The sequence below is a fragment of the Vicugna pacos genome, chromosome 3 (genome assembly GCF_048564905.1).
Source record: "Vicugna pacos chromosome 3, VicPac4, whole genome shotgun sequence".
In the NCBI taxonomy this organism is placed as follows: domain Eukaryota; kingdom Metazoa; phylum Chordata; class Mammalia; order Artiodactyla; family Camelidae; genus Vicugna; species Vicugna pacos.
Window position 1 is genome coordinate 32,351,110 of NC_132989.1, and position 21,664 is coordinate 32,372,773.

Sequence of the window (21,664 nt, forward strand, 5' to 3'; positions counted from 1 at the left end):
TGCCCTGCCTCAGGACTTTGATGGTTACATAAGCCAGGAAGTTCCCATTTTGTTCAAGCCAAGTTGAGTTGAGTTTTCTTGTCATGTGCCAACCAAAGTCTTCTGTCGCTATGGTGTGATTACAGTATCTTAAATACATCAGCTCACACATTATGGGGGATGTGCCTGGTGTTTAATTTGTGCTGTATGTCTAGTTAAAACTTTTGCTGACTTAAGAAAAGGAAATTGAACAAGCAAAGCCCATTCCAAAATGAATTTACAGCCATTCATCTAAAAATTTCTAGGGCATGCTCATCATTTCTAAAGTGCTTAGGGACATTATCTTTCAAGTATCTATTATTCCTATTTTATTTATAAAGCTCTCTTACATTTTGGTTATATTGCTTCTGGCTCTACTGTTATTTTGCATAATAAAAACAAGCAAATTCAGCCATCAATCTATAACCCCTCAAAGTCCTGACTCTAGTCGAGAAGGACTCTAAGTAAAAACAGAGGCGTTAGCGCTGCCTTCATAAATCAACTTCTTATAAAAGTTTCTTTAATGCCTCAGAGTCAGCCCTAAACGTAAAGCTGCAGGATGTTGTGACCACCATTTTCTCTGCCGGGCAGTCAGGTGAAGTGTCTGGAAATGTTGTCTAAGTCCACCAAGAATCTTGAAAACAAGAACTGGTAAAGGCCTTACTCATGGCACTTACCCCAAAGATTGGGACCAGGCCTGTGACGTCTGTGAGTGAGTGGCGGGAACTCAACACGACAGACACCATCCCTCTTCACTCACACACATTCACACACACACCCCACCCACCCACACACACACAGACACACCCTGTGCGCCCAGGACTTGACTGACTCACTGAGCACCACTGGAGACTGCATGATAAAACAGTCCTCGCTTTGTGCGACGGTTCCCACATTGGCCCAATGACAGGACTCATCAATGTAAATGTAACCTTTGTATGCACTCGGAAACCAATCCATGTGACATGCTGTATTTCAGTATTCACTGTATTGTGGCGGTCTGGAACCAAACCCACAACACCTTCCTGGGAAGACTGCAATGAGTATTTGCCCACTAATATTAGCATCCATCTGTGGTCTTTACTGTAGCAAGTGGTGTTCTAATGGTGATTTTCTATTTCCTTAATTCTTCTTATGTTCAATATTTGGAATTCTTCTGTAAGAAAGATTTACGCCTTCTCCCTTATTTAGTTATTCATTTATGTATATGACTATAGACTCATGGATAATCATTTTGTTCTTTGGATTGTAATCCAATACTATCATTATTTCTTTTGTTTGTCCAGTAGTTCTGGCTCTGGCTTTGGACTTTGGGAACTCTTTGGCACTGGCTCCTGTGCCCATTTGACATGTCCTGTTTTTTTGTTTGTTTGTTTGTTTTGGTTTGGTTTCAGCATATCCTCGCCTCCTAGTGCTTACTGTAAGATGCCCCAGGCTCATCCTGTATTTTTCCTGTCCCACCCCGAAAATCATCCATTTCTGCACGAAGCCCTAGTTTCTTTATTGGAACATGGTATTAAGAAACCAAGATCTGGGTACTGTTGTGTCACTGGAGTGATTTGGGCAGAAGAATGATATCCATGACTTATGTTTGTAAAGCATCAGTCTTAGGACTGTGTCCAAAAAAGCTACATGGGGGTGATGTTGCAATAATCCAGACTTCTTGACAGTCATCTGGAAAAGTTGTTGAGTGAAGTGATTCAATCATGGTGAAGCGCCTCAGGGACCCTTCTGAGAACCCACACTTGAACCACAGCTATTCTTCATTCATGAAATTTTTATTGAGCCTCACTATGTCCCAGGTACGGTGCTATCTGCTGTTAGGAAAAACAGCTTTCCCTCTCTCTGGGGCATTCACAGTCTGGTCCAGGAGGTGTAGCCCTGCAGGGGAGTTAAGATTTTTAAAAGGTTAAGTGTTAGTGCAAAGGAGAGACTAACTTTTTGGGGAAGAGAGTCATAGACAGCAGAACACAAGGCTAGAGTGTGGTTCTGTAGTTGGAATCAGGATTCTCCCTTGTATTAGCTGATGACTCTGAACCTTTGAGCCTCAGTTTCCTTATGTGGAGGGGATGACAGCGCCTACCTGTGGGAGAGGCCGTGCTGTACCCGCCATGCAGTTTCACCTTCATCCTGCATTTCTTGGTTTCCCTGCAGCTAGGAGGGGCAATGTCTCAGACTTGTGGCAGATTGAATGTGGGGGAAGTGGCGGGGTACCACCCAGAGGCCTCCCTAAAACATCCTTGTGACCCTCCACATCCTCTCTGGCTTCTACACCAAAACTCCGGGACGGAGGAGGTACAGTATGGAAGGGGCATGGAACCCTGTGCTCACCGCCTGAAGGGGAGCCTCTCAGGAAATGCCGCCAGCCAGGAATGTGTGCTCCAGACCCTGCATGAGACCGAGACAGTGTAGCTGCAAGTCTGAGACTACTTCTTGCAACAGTCAGTCTATCCTGATTAGCACACTGTCTCAAAGGTGGCTGAAACACCCAAGGGAGAGAAGAAGCACATGATAAGCTCTCAACAACTGATAACCACCGCTAGTATTACATGATACAGAGAGGGGGACACCCTGTAGAATTGGGCTTGAGAGGATCTGCTAGGTGGATGAGGGGGAGAGGTGGGGAGAGCTCTGAGCAGAGGGTAAAAAGTGACAAGTGAAGAAAAGAAAAGGGGAAGGGGAGAGTGTGAAAAAGAGGGGGAGGAAAAAGATGACCCAGAACAAAGGCAAGCAAGAGCCATCCAAACCTTGGGCGGAGCCACTGCTGGGAGGAGTCCTTGCCCCAGGGTCCCGCCTCTGTCATGTGCACACAGGGGCGGGGTCCAGCCCACCAGCCTGCCCCCACTGTCCTGCTCAGAGCCTCCCTGATGTTTCTCCCCCAGCTGCTCTAGATCCAGACGGAGAAACTGGAGGCCTGGCTTTTTCATTTGTCTCAACTTGATGGCAGGATCCTTCCTGGACACTTGTTTTTCCTATTTGAAATGTGTTGCTTTTATCACCTTCTGGCCACAGGAACAGTCTTAATGGAGTGTAGGACTGGAGAGGGACCAGAGAGCTCCGCAGAGGGGAGGCCAACCAAACCAAGGACAGAGGTGCCTTTGTCTCTGCGGGTCGTCAGGGAACAAAGGACGAATGTGCAGAATGGAGCTGGAAAAGCTGCAGTGGACGCTTTTCTTTAATGTTCCCTCTGAACGACATAGACACTTCCCTGGGCTTAGGGGTACAACCCATGGCCAAGCAGAAATTGCTGTCTGTGCAAAGCTAGCCAGCCTGGAAACTGAGGCAGCCTCACCAGACCTCAGTAGCGCTATGGTCAAACTGGCAACCTGCGGGGTGGCCTCCCCACAGAGGAGAGTCCTGAGGCTCGGAAGAGCACTGTCTGTTGTTCTCTTCGCTTCAATTTACTAAAGTTCACTGATCCGAAAAGTCCTTGTTCTGGGGAGCCCATAAACGTTGTTGAGCTTTGGGGATGGTTAAGGTACAGCTTTCGCTGATGACGTGAAAGGGACACACGTATGCAGCTGGAAAATTGACCTCAAGCTGACTGGACCAAATCAACCTAAGTTGTATAGAAATCTCATCAGACAGAAACCCCCATGTGAGAGAAAATAAAGCAGCCAGTGTTTCCAGGCAAAAGGACCACCCAGGCCTGAAAAACAGGAGATAACTAGCACAAAGCAAACAAGATCCAGATAAATAAAATTTGGATACATGTGAAATTGAGGGAACCTTTCCAGTGAAATGTTGAGGTTCATGCCCCCCAATTTCTTCCTCTCTTCAAATCTTCCCCTCCTACTTCCTCACCTCCGTGTCTTTCCAGACTGACCATCTACCAGTGAGCACATGGGAGTGATGCTTCCCACTGAAGGACCCACTTTGACAAGCCCCGACTGTAGCCCAGACTTCTACAAGGCTCCGTGTGTATAAAGTGTATTAGCCATCGTGCCCTTTTCCTGGAAAGGAAATCACATCTTCTTATATGTATCTGTAAATCAAAACCCACTTGTCTGTGGCATTCTCCTGGACATGCCAAAACACAGGCCGGCTTGGCTTGCAAGAGGTCTGAGCACACAGACATCTGTTCATGCTCTCGGACCTCAAAAGAATCATATGGTCCAACTAAGGCCACAAGATGATCGCAGTCTGATTTCAAAGGTTTGTTTTTAAAGGTACCATTCACAACTGCTGCTAAAAAATTGTTTTTCCCTTTAAAACAAACACTCAGAGATAAGAAAAAAACAGAAGGAACGTCCAGTCTGGCTGGAGGTCATGTCTCTTTAAGATATGCAGCTGGTGTTACATCGTGAATTGGCTGTAAAGTCTTTTTTAAAAAGCCTCCTATATACCACAGGGTTTACTCACAGGATGTGCTGAGGAAAACTGCCTGAAATGTCCACAAATATCATCACTATTTAATTGCATCAATTTCTTCCACGTCTTAGCTAGTACAGAATTTGGGGGGAAAATTTTCTTCCTTTACTTCTTGAGCTTACTTCCTTCCTTCATTTGTTCCTCTTTCCCTATTTCTTCTCTCTCCTACCTGCCTTTGTTTTTATCATCCGTTTTTCATGAAAGGAGACAAGAAAGATATTAACATACATTGATGTTAGCCACTATATATAAAAATAGATTTTAAGGAGTTTCTTGTGTCTAGCACAGGGAACTATAGTCAGTATCTTCTAATAACCTTTAGTGAAAAAGGATATGAAAACAAATATATGTATGTATATGTATGACTGGGACATTGTGCTGTACACCAGAAATTGACACATTGTAACTGACTTGTACTTCAATTAAAAAAATAATAAAATTAAAGAAAAAAATTTTTAAATAACATATTGAGCACCTACTTTGATGACAAGTGTTTCCATGTATTATTCAGCCACCATAAGGCTGCCATCCCTTGGCTTAATCTGAAAGTCTGTCGTTTTTCCAATGAGTTCATTTTAGTAGAAATTTATTTTTTAAGTAAAACAGGCAATTTATTAAATGCACTGTTTTAAGATGTCAGAGTCCTCTGAATGACTTAATATGGCCAATCATATCTAAACTGCTGCCCTCTTGTATGATTTTCAGAGGATACATTTTCTGGTTGGATATAAAAAACACACAAATGTACACACATATGCACAAACACATGTTCTTTCTTCTTTTGTAATTTGTATGCAAAGTTTTTTTGGCTATTGGTTCTCTCTCTCCCCCTGCAGGACTTAATTTGTTTCTGGGGAGAAGGTACAGTTGAAGCAGTCTTGCGAAAAGAAACCTCTCTGTCCTTCCAAGGAACATTCTCTGACTTTGCCTAACCTCCTCTTCCTCTGCGCCACCTTGCCTCACCCACTTTCCAAGTAGGCTTCCCCAGCTGGGCATCTGCAGACCTCGTGCTGCATCTTAACCCGGAGCAGGAGCCCGGGAGGGGAGGAGGGGAGGAGTTGCTATAATTGCTCGGTATTTTTCCAGAGAAATATCCATTATCCCTTCAGATTAAACTTCTGTGGAATGAGATAGTTACTCGAATGGAAACAGGTTGAATTTATTTAAAGGATTATGTGGAATCTTGAGAAATGAATACAGTGTCCCTTTTATGCACCCATTCTCACCCTGCCGCCCCTGACCTGGCCGTGCCCGCACACCTTCCCGGGCACCTTCCCACACAGGGGGGCCCGGGGCGCCTCTCAGACTCGCTGCTGCAAAGGGGAGGGGACAGGGTGGTCTGCAGCCTTTTCCAGAGGTTTCATTCACTCTTCTCCAGGTATTTTCCCATCCGGTCAATTCCTTCCTTTACTGCTGCTTCACTAGGCCTTCTCCTAAGAAGGAGTGGGAAGATTAATTTTCTCATATGCTTGGGACCAGATAAATTTTAAATGAAGTTTTACTCTTTCCCAAAATGGCTTCTGAGACGCCTTTGAAGTTATGTTTCTCTTGGGTGACGTCACAGTCGCGTGCATCACAGGTGCTGTCTCTTGACCTTCTAATGTTAACAACCCACACCTGCTGAGCTCTTTGCTCCCTTAGTGTCCACAAAAGTAAGATGAAAGGATTATTTAACCTTCACTTTAACGATGAGCAAACTGAGACACAGAAAGGTTGAGGAGAGCTCGGCCTCTAACTGATGGAAACCCCTGCCTTCTCCAGAACCATCCTTTCACTTGTGCCCAGGGAGTTCTGGAAGAAGGGCCCACAGCCTTGGAGGTGGTGGCCAGTGCATCTCCCCCGCACCCCGCCGCCTTGTTTTCAGGTGGAGATGATGGTAGCAGTAATCTCACTGCTGATAAAGAGCCCGCTCTACCAGTGTTAGCTCATTTCACAGGGAGGCGGCTGAGGTGGGAGGTCACGTAACTGAGGGCTAGTTGGTTCGCACAAATGGAAGGCGCCATCCTTGGAAGTTTCTTCTGTTTTCCCGGGTTTTGTGTGGTAAGTTTAGGAATCTCTAAGAGGACGCCATAGCATGTTTAATTTTCTAAATGTGTTTGGCCATGGGACTCTCTGTCTGAATAAAGCCACAGGGCCCTTGTTATATAAGATTCCTGGGACCTGCTCATCTTGGTGACCTGGCTTTAACACAGGGTTTTCAGGGTATGCATATAAATTAATTTATCGGGCTTTTGTTTTTTTTTTTCAATTGTAGAATGAAGCAGCAAATCTGGGGACATGATGTGGTCGAGAGTGCCTAGATGGTGGTGACGTGGCCAAGAGCGGCAGAAGGAGGCGAAGGTGGTGGTGCACGTAGGTAAGTGATTTAAAGTTTCTCAGCCTTGAGTTTCTTACCTACACAGTGGGTATGATGCTGTCTCCACTGCAGTGCCGTGAGGATTGGGAGGATAGCTCTCGGTACGGGGGATGCGTGTGGTCAGTGTTGGCTGGTTTTTCTTCTCCTGTTATCTATTATAATGAGCAGGGTCATCTTGGGCAAATTGTTAAAATAAACGTAGCCGCATTTCGTCCTCTATCAAACAAGAATAAATGTTCTTAAGAGTTGAACAGATTTTAAAAAAACCCAAAAACACCTAGCCTCATGCCTGGCACTCAGTGGCTTCTCAATATGTGATGCGAATTAGTCCTTTAGCCAGTCCTGCCCTCACACAGGGGCCCCCCTTTAACCCGCTTGCCTCTGTCCTGGAGAAGATGGAGATTCTAAGGGCATGAAAACCTCTTGCTTCTTAATCCTTTTTCTACCTTCTACTTGGGCTAATTCCTTTATCCTGGGTTCATTAAGCTCATCCATCAAGCCTCACACAGTCCGGTGAGGAGCGGGGTGGTTTAATTTCCATTTTTAGAGCGCGTAGCACAAAGCACACTGTGATTGAAGATCCTGCCTGACAGCCCTCAGAAATGCACGTCGGCAACTGCTGTCACAGAGTCCCTAATGCGCTTGCTCCCACAGCCTGTGTCTGACCCTCCCATCAGGTGCCAATTAGCGCTGACCTGATACTGGGTCTGCCTGGGGGAGGCAGAGCCCCTGTAAATCTATTCAGTACAGAGGACCTGTCAGCACTCAACAGAATCCTGTAGTTCTGTGAATACTCACTTTCCATTTTCTTTTGCAAAGCGCAAGACTATGGATCAGGGAAAGCATCGCAGATGAGAAAAAATGAGCCCAGTTTTGCTTGTATAAACTTCAGCAAGGTCTTGGCATAGGGGATCGTGCCCCTGAGGCCAAGCAAGGGAATCTGGAAGGCTGGCAGCTTCTTTATGACTGTTTCTGTGCCGTCCCCTGCAGGGTTACATAAACCAGCACCTGAGCAGTTTTTAATTTTCAATAGAAGAACATAAGGACTAGGTTTTGTAGAGATACCTATACGCTGCATGGTAGAGAGGTGAACTCTGTCTCGCAGTTTTGCCGTCCGGGGCAGATATGCTATCCATACCAGCCATTTTCATTTTTTGCAGGATCTGAAATTAAACCATGTGATAAGCTCATATAAGGTGGTACGCATCATCCAACACATGGTAAAAGCCAGATAAGTGGCAGCAAAGACTATGTAGTCATGGGATTTTGTGAAAACCATGCTCATGTCTCCAACTTACTAGATCTTGGAATTAAAAGAGAATTCGTAAAACATAACAGAGTCCAAGTTAGCGTATTTCTTTTACTCAGAAGAAATGGAGTTAATAAGGACAGGGTAGTGGGGAAGCTACCTTATTGCAAGCCACTTTCTTGTGAGATTTGTCTGGTTTTGAAGCTTATGGACGTTGATGTGTAAACATTCTGTGTGCATCTGGTGCCCTCTAGTGATGGGGGCGCAGACTCTCTCCATGTATTGTCTCATTTGAAAGCCAGAGAATTTCAGTCTTGCTAAGTATCCTTCCCTAGACTGACAGGGAAGGGAGAGGAAGTGGAGAAACTGGAAGGCATGAAGGTGCTTTGGAGTGCCTTTGTAACTCAGCACTCCAAGCAGCCATCTGGGGTTTGCAAGATAAGGGTCTTAAAGGCCTTGGTGGTTCTGCACTTCTCCCAGAAATGAGGACGTTCTTCAGCCAGGTATCTCTGAGAGCCTTCCTACTATGGGAACTGAGTTATTCCAGGCTGCCTCAGATAACTCAGTTAGCCTCCAAAAATCACACAATTCCTCTTGGCTCTGAGGGACTCGGGAATAATGAGACAGAATTCAAATATTCCACAATCCCTAGCCAGAACAGAACATGGACCTCTCACGAGCTGAAATCCCTTAGAGCCAGCAGAGGACCAAAGATGCCATCCACCTTAGTGTCCTCCATATATATGTACTGTCCAGAGCCTTTTGTTGCCGTCAAAACAGCTCCTTGGCTTGGAGGACCATCCTCGCTGATGGTATCCACACCACCTCGGGGCAAAGACCACACTCGTTCTGAGCTGGCATTATCACCTGGCGATGGGACATCTTCCATTCATCTGTCCTGGACACCACTGCCATAATCCAGGCCTTGATCATGTCCCACTGAGACTGTTTTTATTTCTTGCAAGTTGGGTTCTCTCTCCCTTGCTAATTAATGCATCTTCTACACTGCTACAAGCTGTTTCTCTTAAAAATTTTTATTACCTGGTGACCTTATGGAAAAGTACAATAGCATGAAATGATCCCAATTCACTTCTTCAGCCCTTCTCCCATTTCCCCAGAATCAGAATGTGTTGTCCTTCTCTAAACATACCACATGCTCATCTTTGTGCTTTGCCTTCTCCCCAGAACATTGTAGACCCTGGCCATCCTTGCATCTCTCAGAAGCATCCCCAGCATCCTCATGTCTCCCACCCATGATCCTACACCTTCTGCTCTGATAGCAGCGCTGCTCCCAGAAGTCTTGGTACCACTTGCTTAAGTGTTTGTCTCTAGTTTGACCTCCTGTAGAACAACACAAGAATTACATTTTTTTAATTTAAAAAACATTTTCTTTAATACTAGAAAATACTATACAGAAAATACGCAATTTTGCTAAAACTAGAGCAATCTAAATGAACATGCGCTTTCATATTTTTATTGAGATATAATTGACGTATATATAAGTTTCTAGTGTATAACAATGATTTGATATTTGTATACATTGACAATCATAATAAGTCTAGTTGACATCTATCACCATACATGCATCCTTTCTTGTGATGGAACTTTTAAGATTTCTCTAAGCAAATTTCGCATACAAAATTATGTAAATAATTGCTATTATGAACTCTAGGAGCCATGCTGTACATTATATTCCCATGTGTTATTTCCATAAGTCCCCCACCTCTGGCAGCCGCCAATCTGTTCTCTGTATCTATGAGTTCTATTTGATTCCACATACAAGTGAGATCATTTGGTATTTGTCTTCCTCTGAGTTATTTCACTTAGCATAATCAGGCTTCACATGCCCCAGAATTGCCTGGCGTGTAGCAGCACACACAAACAAGATAGTTATAATTCTATGTAATTTTGAAGATCAGCTTCATTTTATCTGTACTTCACCAGTCAGAATGGAAGGAGCTTGAAGTTCAGCCCTGACAGCACCGAGCTGGAGTCTCCCTGTCACCTCTTACCAGCTGTGTGACCCTGGGCAAGTAGTTCACCTTACTTGCAGAATGGAGATAATAGTACTTTGGTGCCAAGTGAAGACTGAATTCGGTAATGCATGAAAGTGCCTAGGAGCGCTTGGACGCAGGCACGCGCTGAGCAGAATTTAATCTAGCCATCTGATATGTAATATACATGTGTATATGGTTAAGTGGATCTCATCTTTCTGCTTCAGTTGTGGAAACTCAGAAAATCTAGTTAATTGTTTCTCTGATCTCATGCTGAATAGATCTATTCTTTCCACTATGATTCCATACACATTTTCACTTGAATTTGAATTTGGCATAGGCTGATTTTTTTTTTTAACTAATGAAAGCTTTTTCAAGGGGCAGTTACTACTTCATGGAAATATTTGTCTCTCATTCCTTAGTTTCTTACTAAGAAGCAGGGGGAAGGGTTGTTTTTACTCCTAGGCAATTTAATCATTTCTTCCCCCTCTCACCTCCTATATATCCACTGGGGCCAAGTCAGCTGAAAAAACAAAACTATATAAGCAGACCTCTCCTTCATCATCTTGTCTCAGAAACTCCTGCTGGCAACACACATTTCATATACCCAAAATGGGGTGTTCTGAAAGAGACAGACAGACTCCAGCTCCCTAATTTACTGCCCTCCGTTTTATAACATCAGATTCATAAAACATCGCCTGGGTGGCTAGCTCTCTCACTGCCGGGAGGCTGAAGCAAGGCACAGGGAGTCTAGGAAGGAGACGTTAATGCCAGGTCCCTGCTGACAAGAATACTTGCCTACACCCTTTTAAAGTGTTTAACATAGGCAAAGAAGCAGAGTGGGAAAACCCAGCTTCCCAGGAAACCATTACGCAAATCTAAAAATCTGGTATTAAGTTTTTCCTCATAAGTGTTCTTTCCATGACAAGCCCTGCTCATTGGCGTGTCAGTTTTCAAATGATTTCAGTTTGTATGTTACAGAAAGGACTTAAGCATCTAATTAGCTTTATTTGTTAGAAACAGTTGTATTTTTTTTCTACCTGTTAATTTCCCTGTTAGATAAAGTAGTGAAAGAAGTAAAGTTAGAGGAAGAATTTTAGGCTAATGCATTAGGTCATAATTTTTCCCTAAGTGATGTGATTTATCTGGGATACACCAACTCTGCAAAGGCAGAAAGAAGGAGACTCATCTTTACACTATTGGGAGGAAAGCATGGATGAACCAGCCCAACAGTAGAGAAATAGAATAGGTAATCTAAGTGACAATTGAATTGAAATCTGATCTGAGTATCTGTAATACACGTTGTGTAGCATTCTATGCAGTTCCAGCAATAACCAGATCTTGAGTTCAGTTGGTACAAACCCACACTTTGGGGCCATAGCAAGCTACACAACCATCGCGGAACTCTCCCCACGTTAAAGCTCTCAGGGGAATGGACAAGTAGATTTGCACAGTCTGTTAGTTTCTAACAGGTCACCCCTGAGAGCCCCAAGGCTGGATCCCAACCTTCTGTTGTCATTTCTTTGCTCAGGGTTTTAAGAATTGGATAAATTTATATAGAAATCCAGACATCTGGATACCTCGTGGGGAAAAATCAGGCCTTGCCACACCAAGGCCCACGGTCCCCGTGACCGCAGTCCCCTGGAGCTGAGCGCACCTGTCCTCTGTGGTGGGCTTTGTGTTTTCCAGGGCAGCCCCTTGCGCTTCCCACCTCTTTTGCTCCCCTGAGCTCTGCAGGCATTTGACTTTGCCTATGATGGTTTACGTGTGCTTTTTAATATAGTGGTAATGAGTTTCTAGCAGTTCTTGGGCTACAAGTTGAAGATGTCAGCAGGGTTGCTTTCATCTGAGTCCTCTTTCCTTGGCTTGCAGATGGCTGTCTTCCCTCTGTGCGTTTCTGTCGTCAGCCCTTGGTAAAAAGTCACCAGTCACGTTAGCTTACCGGCCTCATTTTAACTTAAATTACCGTTAAAGATCTTATTTCTAAATACCATCACATTCTAAGATGGGGGTTAGGACTTCAACATAGGAATTTTGGAAGGGCATAAATCAGGTCCCAATAATTCCTGAAGATAGCAGGTAAGACAAATAGCAAGTTTAGTCTATTCTGCAACAACCCACAATTCTGTAGCAATTAGCTTAAGCAAAATTGGTAAATGGGTAGACATTGTATTCTTTCTGGTTCGTGTAGCTGAGCAATACCCCTTAAATGCAAAATCGCAAACACAGATGAGAACAGGAAGCTCTGGAGTGCACCACCCTGGTTTCCAGTTCAGCCAGTGCTTTTCTCTTTGGCTTAGATGAGACTCCTGCTCTGACATGGAAGTGCTCATTGCATAGTTTTCCCCAGTCATTCTGTATTTTGTCCTTTTTCCATAACTCACTCTCCTCAACGCTTTATTAGTCTCCTCCTTTTCTGTCAAGCTACCTCCACCATTTTTTAAATTAAGATACAGTTGACATTACAATAAACATTATATTGGTTTCAAGTGTACAACATAATGATTCAAAAGTTGTGTATATTGTGAAATGATTACCACAGTAAATCTAGTTAACATCCATCACCACACAGTTAATTTTTTCTTGTGATTAGAGCTAAGATTTGTTCTTAGTAATTTTCATGTATACAATACGGTTTTATGTACCATAGTCACCATGCCGTACATTATATTCCCATTATTAACTTATTTTATAACTGGAAGTTTTAACTTTGGAACTCCTTCACCCATTTCATCCACCTTCCACACTCCAGCTCTGGCAACCAGCAGTATGTTCTCTATATCTATGAGTTTGATTTCTTGAGGGTTTTTTTTCTTTTTTTAAGAATTTACATGTGAGATCGTACAGTACTTGTCTTTCTCTGTATTTGTCTTTGACTTAGCATAATATCCTCCCTCCAGGGACATCCACATTGTTGCAAATGGCAATATTTTCTTTTTTATAGCTGAATAATACTTCACTATGTATATATACTTCTTTTTATCAAAGGACACTTAGGTTGCTTCCCTGTCTCGGCTATTGTAAATAATGCTCCAGTGAACAAGGGAGTGTAGATAGCTTTTCAAGTCAATTTTTTTTCCTTTGGATAAATGCCCCAAAGTGGAATTGCTGGATCATATGGGAGTTCTATTTTTATTTATGTTCCCATCAGCAGTGCACAAGGGTTCCCTTTTTGTCACATCTTTGCCAACACTTTTTAATTTTTTCCAATTTTATTGAGATATAATTGACATACACCACTCTGTAAGTTTAAGATATGCACCCATGCTGGTTTGGCTTATATATATTTGAAAATGACTACCACAGTAAGCTTAGTTATCATCCATCATCTCATTTAGAAACATTGAAAAGAGGAAGCCAAAAGAAAAAGATTTTATTCTTAGGATGAGAATTCTTTAGGATATACTTTCCTACCACCTTTCATATATATCATGCACCCGTGTAATCACAGCCACTCTCCTATACTTACTTACAACTGGAATTTTGTACCTTTTGACCAGTTCCATTGGGTCCTCCCTTCCGCCAACCTCCTGTCTTTGGTAACCACACATATGATCTCTTTTTCTATGAGGAGTTTCATGGTGGTGGTGGTTTTTTGCTTCCATATATAAATGAGATCATAAAGTATTTGCCTTTCTCTAACTTACCTTACTTACTGTAATGCTCTCAAGGTCCATCCATGTTGTTGCAAATGGTGAGATTTTTCCTTCTTCTTTGATGGGATAATAATAATTGTATATAAACAGCACATCTTCTGTATCCATTCATCTGTCATTGGATGCTTCCATGTTTTGGCTAGTGTAGATAATGCTGTAATGAACATGCCGGTGCTACTGTAAGTGGAATAATTTTCTTGATTCCTTTTTCAGAAAGTTCATAGTTAGTGCATAGAAACATTACTGATATTTGTGTGTTAACTGTGTGTTCCGTAACTCAGTTGGATGATTATTTCTAAGAGGTTTTTGGAGGAGTCTTTAGGATTTTCTGTATATAAACTTATGTGCAAATAGAGACAATTTTACTTCTTCCTTTCCAACTCTGAGGCCTTCTATTTCTTTTTCTAGCCTGATTTATCTGGCTAGGACCTACAATACTATGTTTGAATATAAGTGGTAAGGGAGCATGCTTGTCTTGTTTCTGATCTTAGAAGAAAGTCTTTCAGCTTCTCACCATTGAGTATGATGTTACATATAGTCCTGTCATATATGGCTTTTATGTTGAGCTCTTCCTTCTGTACTCAATTTGCTAAAAGTTTTCATCATGAGCAGATGTTGAATTTTGTCAGTTTTTTTAGATGATCATATGCTTCCTTCCTTCCATTCTATTAATGTGATATATCACATTGATTGATTTCTGTGTATGCTGAACCACCCTTGCATCCCAGGAATAAATCCCAGTTGATCGTGGTGGATGATTATTTCAGTATGCTGCTGAATTCAGTTTGCTAGTATTTAATTAAGAATTTTTGCATCTTTGTTCATCAGGAATATTGCCCTGTCATTTTCTTTTCTGGTAGCATCCTTTTATGGCTTTGGTATCAGGGAAATGCTGTCCTACAAAGTAAGTTTGGTGGTGTTCCTTCTAAGATATTTTAGAAGAGCTTGAGGAAGATTGACATTGATTCTTGTTTAAATATTTGGTAAAATTCACCAGTGAAGACATCTGGTCCTGGACTTTTCTTCATTGGGAGGTTTATAGTTGCTAATTCAATCTCCTTACTTCTTATTGGTCTGTTTTGAATTTCTTTGTAATTCATCCTTTGTAGGTTGTGTCTTCCTAAGAATTTCTTCTTTTATTCTGGATTGCCAGTTGGTTGACATATAGTGGTTCATTGTAGCCTCTTAGGAACGTTTGTATTTTTGTGGTATTAGTTGTAATTTCTCCGTTTTCAGTTATAATTTTGTTGATTTGAGTCCTCACTCTTTTTTCTTTGGTTATTAGCCTAGCTAAAAGTTTGTCAATTTTGTTTATCTTTTCAAAGAATCAACTCTTAGTTTTGTTTACCTCTTACATTGTTTTCTTGTTCTTTATTTATTTCTGCTCTCATCTTTATTAGTTCCTTCCTTGTGCTAATTTTGGACTCAGTTTGTATTACTTTTTCTCAGTTGTTAAGGCACAGAGTTATTTTACACCTTTTTTTCTTAAAGTAGGTATTATATGAAATTCTCTTAGAAGTGTTTAGTTTTAGCTCATAAGTTGTTTTTTGGTGGGTAGGGGTTGAAATAAGTTTATTTTTTAATTGAAGGGTACTTGGTTTACAGTACTGTTAGTTTCAGGTGTACAGCCAAGTGATTTAGTTACACATATATACATTCATGTGTTTATAACCATATTTTTCTGATTCTTTTCAATTATAGGTTGTTATAAGATATTGAAAATAGTTCCCTGTGCTATACAGGAGAAACTTTTTAAAATCTATTTTTGTATATAGTGGCTAACATTTGTAAATCTCAAACTCCCAAATTTATCCTTTCCCACCCCCTTTCCTCGGTAACCAGGTTGTTTACTATGTCTGTGAATCTGTTTCTGTTTTGTAGATGAGTTCATAGTGACTTTTTTTTTAGTTTTTACATATGAAGGATATCATATGGTATTTGTTTTTTCTTTCTGACTTACTTCACTTAGAATGACAATCTCTAGGTCCATCCATGTTGCTGCAAATGGCATTATTTTATTCTTCTTTAAACCTGAGTGGTATTATTCCATTGTATAAATTTACCACAGCTTCTTCATCCAGTCATCTGTCGATGGACATTTAGGTTGTTTCCATGTCTTGGCTATTGTATATAGTGCTGCTATGAACATTGGGGTCCATGTATCTTTTTAAATTCGAGCTCCCTCTGGATATATGCCCAGGAGTGGGATTGCTGGGTCATATGTTAAGTCTATTTTTAGTTTTTTGAGGAATCTACATACTGTTTTCCATAGCTGCTGCACCAAACTACATTCCCACCAGCAGTGTAGGAGGGTTCCCTTTTCTCCACACCCTCTCCAGCATTTAACATTCGTGGACTTCTGAATGATGGCCATTCTGACCCGTGTAAGGTGATACCTCATTGGAGTTTCGTTTTGCATTTGATTGATAAGCGATATTGAGCATTTTTTCATGTGCCTATTGGCCATTTGTATGCGTTTCCTGGAGAATTACTTGCTTAGGTTTTCTTGCCCATTTTTGGAATGGTTTGTTAGTTTTTTCATTATTAACTGTTTATTCTGGAAATTAAACCTTTGTCAGTCTCATCTCTTGCAAATATTTTTTGCCATTCTGTAAGTTGTCTTTTAGTTTTGCTTATGGTTTCATTTGCTGTGCAAAAGCTTATAAATTTAATTAGGTCTCACTTTTTATTTTGTTGGTTTATTTTCTATTGCCTGGGTAGACTGCCCTAGGAGAACATTGCTATGATTTATGTCTGAGGATGTTTTGCATATGTTTCCTTAGGAGGTTTATCATGTCTTGTCTTATATTTAAGTCTTTAAGCCATTTTGAGCTTATTTTTGTGTGTGGTATGAGGAAGTGTTTGCAGTTCATTGATTTACATGCATCTTGCCAGTTTTCCCAAAACCATTTACTGAAAAGACTGTCTTTCCTCCATTGTATGTTCTTGTCTCCTTTGTCAAAGATTACTTGACCAAAAGTTTATGGGTTTATTTCTGGGCTCTCTATTCTGTTCCATGGATCCACGTGTCTGTTTTTGTGCCAATACCATGCTGTTTTAATTACTGTGGCTCTGTAGTATTGTGTGAAGTCTGGGAGGGTTATTCCTCCTCCTTTGTTCTTTTTCTTGAGTATTGCTTTGTCAATTTTGGGGTTTTTGTGATTCCATATAAATTTGAGGATTATTTGTTTTAGTTTTGTCACAAATGCCCTGGGTAATTTGATAGGGATCACATTAAATCTGTAGATTGCTGTGGGTAGTATGGCAATTTTAACAATATTAATTCTTCCAATCCAGAAACATGAGATATCTTTCCATTTCTTTAAATCATGTTTTGTTTTCTTGCTCAGTGTTTTGTAGTACTGCATGTTAAGTCTTTCAGTTCCTCGGACAGATTTATTCCAAAGTTTTAAATTTTTTTGGATTCAATTTGAAAGGGATCGTTTCTTTACTTTCCTTTTCTGATACTTCCTTTTTAGTGTAAAGAAATGCCACTGACTTCTGTCTGTTAATCTTGTATCCTGGTACCTTTGTGATTTCTTTTGTCAGCTCTAGTAGTTTTTGTGTGGAGCCTTTAGGGTTTTCTCTATATAATATCATGTCATCCACATATAATGACAATTTTACCTCCTCTTATCCAATTTGATTTTCTTTCTTTCTCTCTTTCTTTCTCTATTTCTTTCTTTCTCTATTTCTTTCTTTCTCTCTCTCTTTCTTTCTCTCTTTCTCTTTCTTTCTCTCTCTCTCTCTCTCTCTCTCTGTCTGTCTGCCTGCCTAATTACTATGCTTAGGACTTCCAATACTATGTTGAATAGAAGTGGTCAGAGTGGGCATCTTTGTCTTGTTCCAGATTTTAAAGGGAAGACTTTCAGCTTTTCACCATTGAGAATTACACTGGCTGTAGGTTTGTCATAAATAGCTTTTATTATATTGAGATATGTTCCCTGTATACCCATTTCAGTTAGAATTTTTATCACAAATGAATGTTGATTTTTATCAAATGCTTTTTCGGCATCTATTGAGATGATCATGTGGTTTTTGTCCTTTTTCTTGTGGATGTAGTGTATCACGTTGATTGATTTGCTTAAGTTGAACCATCCTTCTGTCCCTGGGGTGAACCCAGCTTGATCATGGTGTATGATCTTTTTTGTGTTGTTGGATTCTGTTTGCTAATATTTTGTTGAGGATTTTTGCATCTGTGTTCATCAACGATATTGGCGTTTAGTTTTCTTTCTGGGTAGTGTCTTTGTCTGGCTTTGGTATCAGGGTGATGGCGGCTTTATAGAATGAGTTTGGGAGTATTCCCTTTTGTTCAGTCTTTTGGAAGAGTTTGAGAATGACTGATATGAGTTCCTCTTGGTATGTTTGATAGAATTCCCCAATGAGGCCATCTGGTCCTGGATTTTGTAGGGAAGCTTTTTATTGCTGATTCTATTTCACTTCTAGTGATTGGTCTGGTCAAATGATGTTCTTTCTGTTTAATTCAGTTTTGGTGGACTGTATGTTTCTAGAAACTTGTCCATTTCTTCTAAGTTGTCCAACTTATTGCCATATGGTTGTTCATAGTATTCTCTTATGATTTTGTATATTTCTGTGGTGTTGGTTAATTTCTCCATTTTCATTTCTTATTTTATTTATTTGTGTCATCTTTCTTTTCTTGGTGAGCCTGGCCTGAGGTTTGTCAATTTTGTTTGTTTACTCTTTCAAAAAAAACCAGCTCTTGGTTTGAATGACTTTTTTCTATTAATTTTTCAATCTCTATTTTATTTGCTCCCTGATCTTTATTATTTCTTTCTTTCTTCTGACTTTAGGTTTTGTTTTTTTCTTTTCTAATTCTTTTAGGTGGTAGGTTAGGTTATTTGAAATTTTTCTCATTTTTTGAGGAAAGCCTATATCACAGTGAACTTCCCTCTTAGGACTGCTCTTGCTGCATCCCATAGATTTTGTGTGGTTGTGTTTTCATTATTATTTGTCTCAAAGTACTTTTTAATTTCTTCTTTGATTCCATCATTAATCCTTTTTTTTTAATAGCATGTTTTTTAGTCTCTATGCTGAAATTTTTCTCATTTGTTTTTCTGTGATTGACTTCTAGTTTCATGACATTTTGGTCAGAGAAGTTGCTTCAAATAATTTCTATCCTCTTAAATTTGTTGAGGCTTTTTTAGTGCCCAAGTGTGTAGTCTATCCTACAGAATGTTCCATGAGCACTTGAAAGAATGTGTATTCTGTTTTGGGGGGATGTAATGTCTTAAAATTATTAACCAAGTCCAGTTATTCTATTGTGTCATTTAGTATCTCTGTTGCCTTGTTGATTTTCTATCTGGGAGACCTGTCCAGTGATGTTAGTGGTGTGTTAAAGTCTCCTACTTATTGTACTCCCATCAATACAAAATTCCCATTAATTTCTCTTTATATCTGTTAGTATTTGTTTTATATATTCAGATGCTCTTATAATGAGTGTAATAGCCTCATCTTGTATTGCTCCTTTGATCATTATATATTGTCCTTCTTTATCTTTTCTTGTGGCCTTTGTTTTTGTCTGTTTTGTCTGAAATCAGAATTGCTATTCCTGGTTTCTTGTCATTTCCACTTCCACTTGTATGAAATATATTTTTCCATCCTTTCACTTTTAGTCTATATGTCGTTCATTCTAAAGAGAGTGTCTTGTAGGCAGCATATTGTAAGCTTTTGTTTTATTATCAGTCTGCTACTCTGTGTCTTTTGATTGGAGCATTTAGTCCATTGACATTTCTAGTAACTACTGATACATATGTGTTTATTGCCATTTTGAACTTTGTTTTCCAGTTGATTTGGTATTTCTTCTTTTCCTTTTTGTTTTTCTTTTTGTGGTTTGATAAGTTTTTATATTATCTTGGTTTCTTTTTGGTTTTTGTGACTCTTATTGTATGTTTTTAATTTGTGGTTACCCTGTTTTTCAAGTATGTTAACCCTTTAGTGTTTATTTTTGCTTTAGACAGTCAGTCATGTAGGCTTCATCCTAAGAAGAATGAAGGGGAAAAATAGAAAGAAAAACTGAAAAAAAAATTTTTTCTTGCTCCCCCCTCACCCTTTGTGATTTTGATACCCTTTTTTTTCTTTTTATATCTTCATGTTTATTCTCTTGCAACTCATTGTTATCATATTTCCAAGTATGGTTTTCACGTTTCTATAGCTTCCTGCTTCTTTTCTATTTAGAGTAGACCTTTCAATATTTCTTTTAGCATAGATTTAGTCGTGCTGAATACTTTAAGTTTTCGCTTGTCTGTGAAATTCTTTCTCTCTCCTTCTATTCTAAAGGATAGTCTAACTGGATAGAGTATCCTAGGTTGCAGCTTTTTCTTATTCAGGACTTTGAATATCTTGCCACTCCCTTTTGGCCAGCAGTGTTTGTGTAGAGAAATCAGCTGAAAGCCTTATGGGGGTTCTCTTGTAACCAATTTTTTGTTTTTCTCTTGCTGCCTTTAGAATCATTTCTTTAATTTTGGCCTTAATATTATGTCTTGGTGTAGGTCTGTTTGGGTTCTTCTTGTTTGGGACCCTTTGTGCTTCCTGTACTTGGTTATCTGTTTCATTATTTAGCTTTGGAAAGTTTTCAGTCATGATTTCTTCAAACACCTTTTCAATCCCTTTTCTCTTTCTTCTCCTCTGGGATCCCTACTATGTATAGGTTGGCACGCTTTATATTATCCCATAGATCCCTTATATTGCTTTCATTGATTTTTATTTGCCTTTTTCTCTTCTGTTCTGATTGGATGACTTCCATTGTCCTGTCTTCTAAGTCACTTTTTCTTTCCTCTGCATTGTCTAGACTGCTTTTGATTGCCTTTTGATTGGCTCTTATCTTTGATACTGAGTTTTCTGTTTTAACTGGATCATCTTTATAGTTTCTATTGCCTTTTTAAAGTATTCTTTGTCTCTGTTCATGGTCCCTTTTAATCCCTTTGGTGCTTTGATCACTCCCTTCTTGAAGTCCTGATCTAGTAGACCATTGAAGTCTGTTTCACTGATCCTTCTTTCAGGGGATTTCTCTTGTTCTTTTAATTGGGAGTAGTTCATCTGCTTCTTCATTTTACTTCATATTTCTCTGGCTCTGTGGATTTAGGAATGTCAGTTACCTCCTGTGGTCTTTAAGGGCTGTTTTATTTTTTGTTTGTTTGTTAAAGTGGGATCATTCCCATGTAGGCTGTGCGCATCTAAGTTTTGTTGAGAGGGCTGTGTTAGTATGGATGGTTGCCACATCGTTCTTCAGTGTGTGTTGGCTGTTATCCCTTTGATTGGGGGTGTGGTTGGTGCTGTGGTGATCAGAGTCTGCCATGTTTGTTGTTGTTGAGTGGGGGCCCCTTTATTGTTCTGTGGTTGTCACAGCCTTGACAGGGGCTGGGTCTGCTCCCCTCTTGCTGGAATAGAGGCTTTTAGACCAGTTTCTGAGCTGTGCTGCGTGGTAGGCAGGGTTGGAGCACTTCAGCTGGGAAGAAGAGTCACTGAGTGTACCTCTGCAGGAGATGTCCACTGGGAAGTGCCCTCTGTGGTGGTGTCTGTCACTTGTTATGTGGGCTTACAAAGCACTCTTTGTTGACACTGCCTTTGTCCCTGCCTCAGCTGCAGGAATGTCAGCCACCCTCTCTGGTGTCCCCCAGGTTCTTGGCCCCAGGAAAGACCAGTGCAGATCGGCCAGTATCAGGCACTAGGTCCTGCCGTAGGGAGCACGCAGTCACACACCTGAATCCATGGTGCACCACAGGGTCATTGCAGACTCCAGCCTTGCCTTTGTGTATGGTACGGCTCACTGGCCTGCTGTAAATACCCAAATTTGCCCCCACTGCATGCCAGAACTTTGTGCCTGTTTGTCCCAGAGGTGCATGTCCACCAAGGGTCCAGAGAGAGAAAATCAACCCTCTCTTCCTGAGGTTGTAAACAAATCTCAGTCCCACCTATGAAGTTGCAGAGCTGCTGGTTATGGATTCAGCTTTCAGCCCAACTCTGCACAGCAGTGATGGCTATGACCAAGCCCTGCCTCTCT

At 40.7% G+C, this 21,664-nt stretch overlaps 1 long non-coding RNA gene across 2 annotated transcripts in view; it reads left to right on the forward strand.

Annotated features, from left to right (window-relative positions):
* Window positions 1–21,664, forward strand: part of LOC107034508 (uncharacterized) — a 340,267-nt gene that overhangs the window by 304,415 nt on the left and 14,188 nt on the right. For both annotated transcript variants that reach the window (XR_012069844.1, XR_012069846.1), the window contains exon 4: window positions 6,644–6,745. This is a non-coding gene — a long non-coding RNA (uncharacterized lncRNA). The remainder of the gene's footprint in view (window positions 1–6,643; window positions 6,746–21,664) is intronic.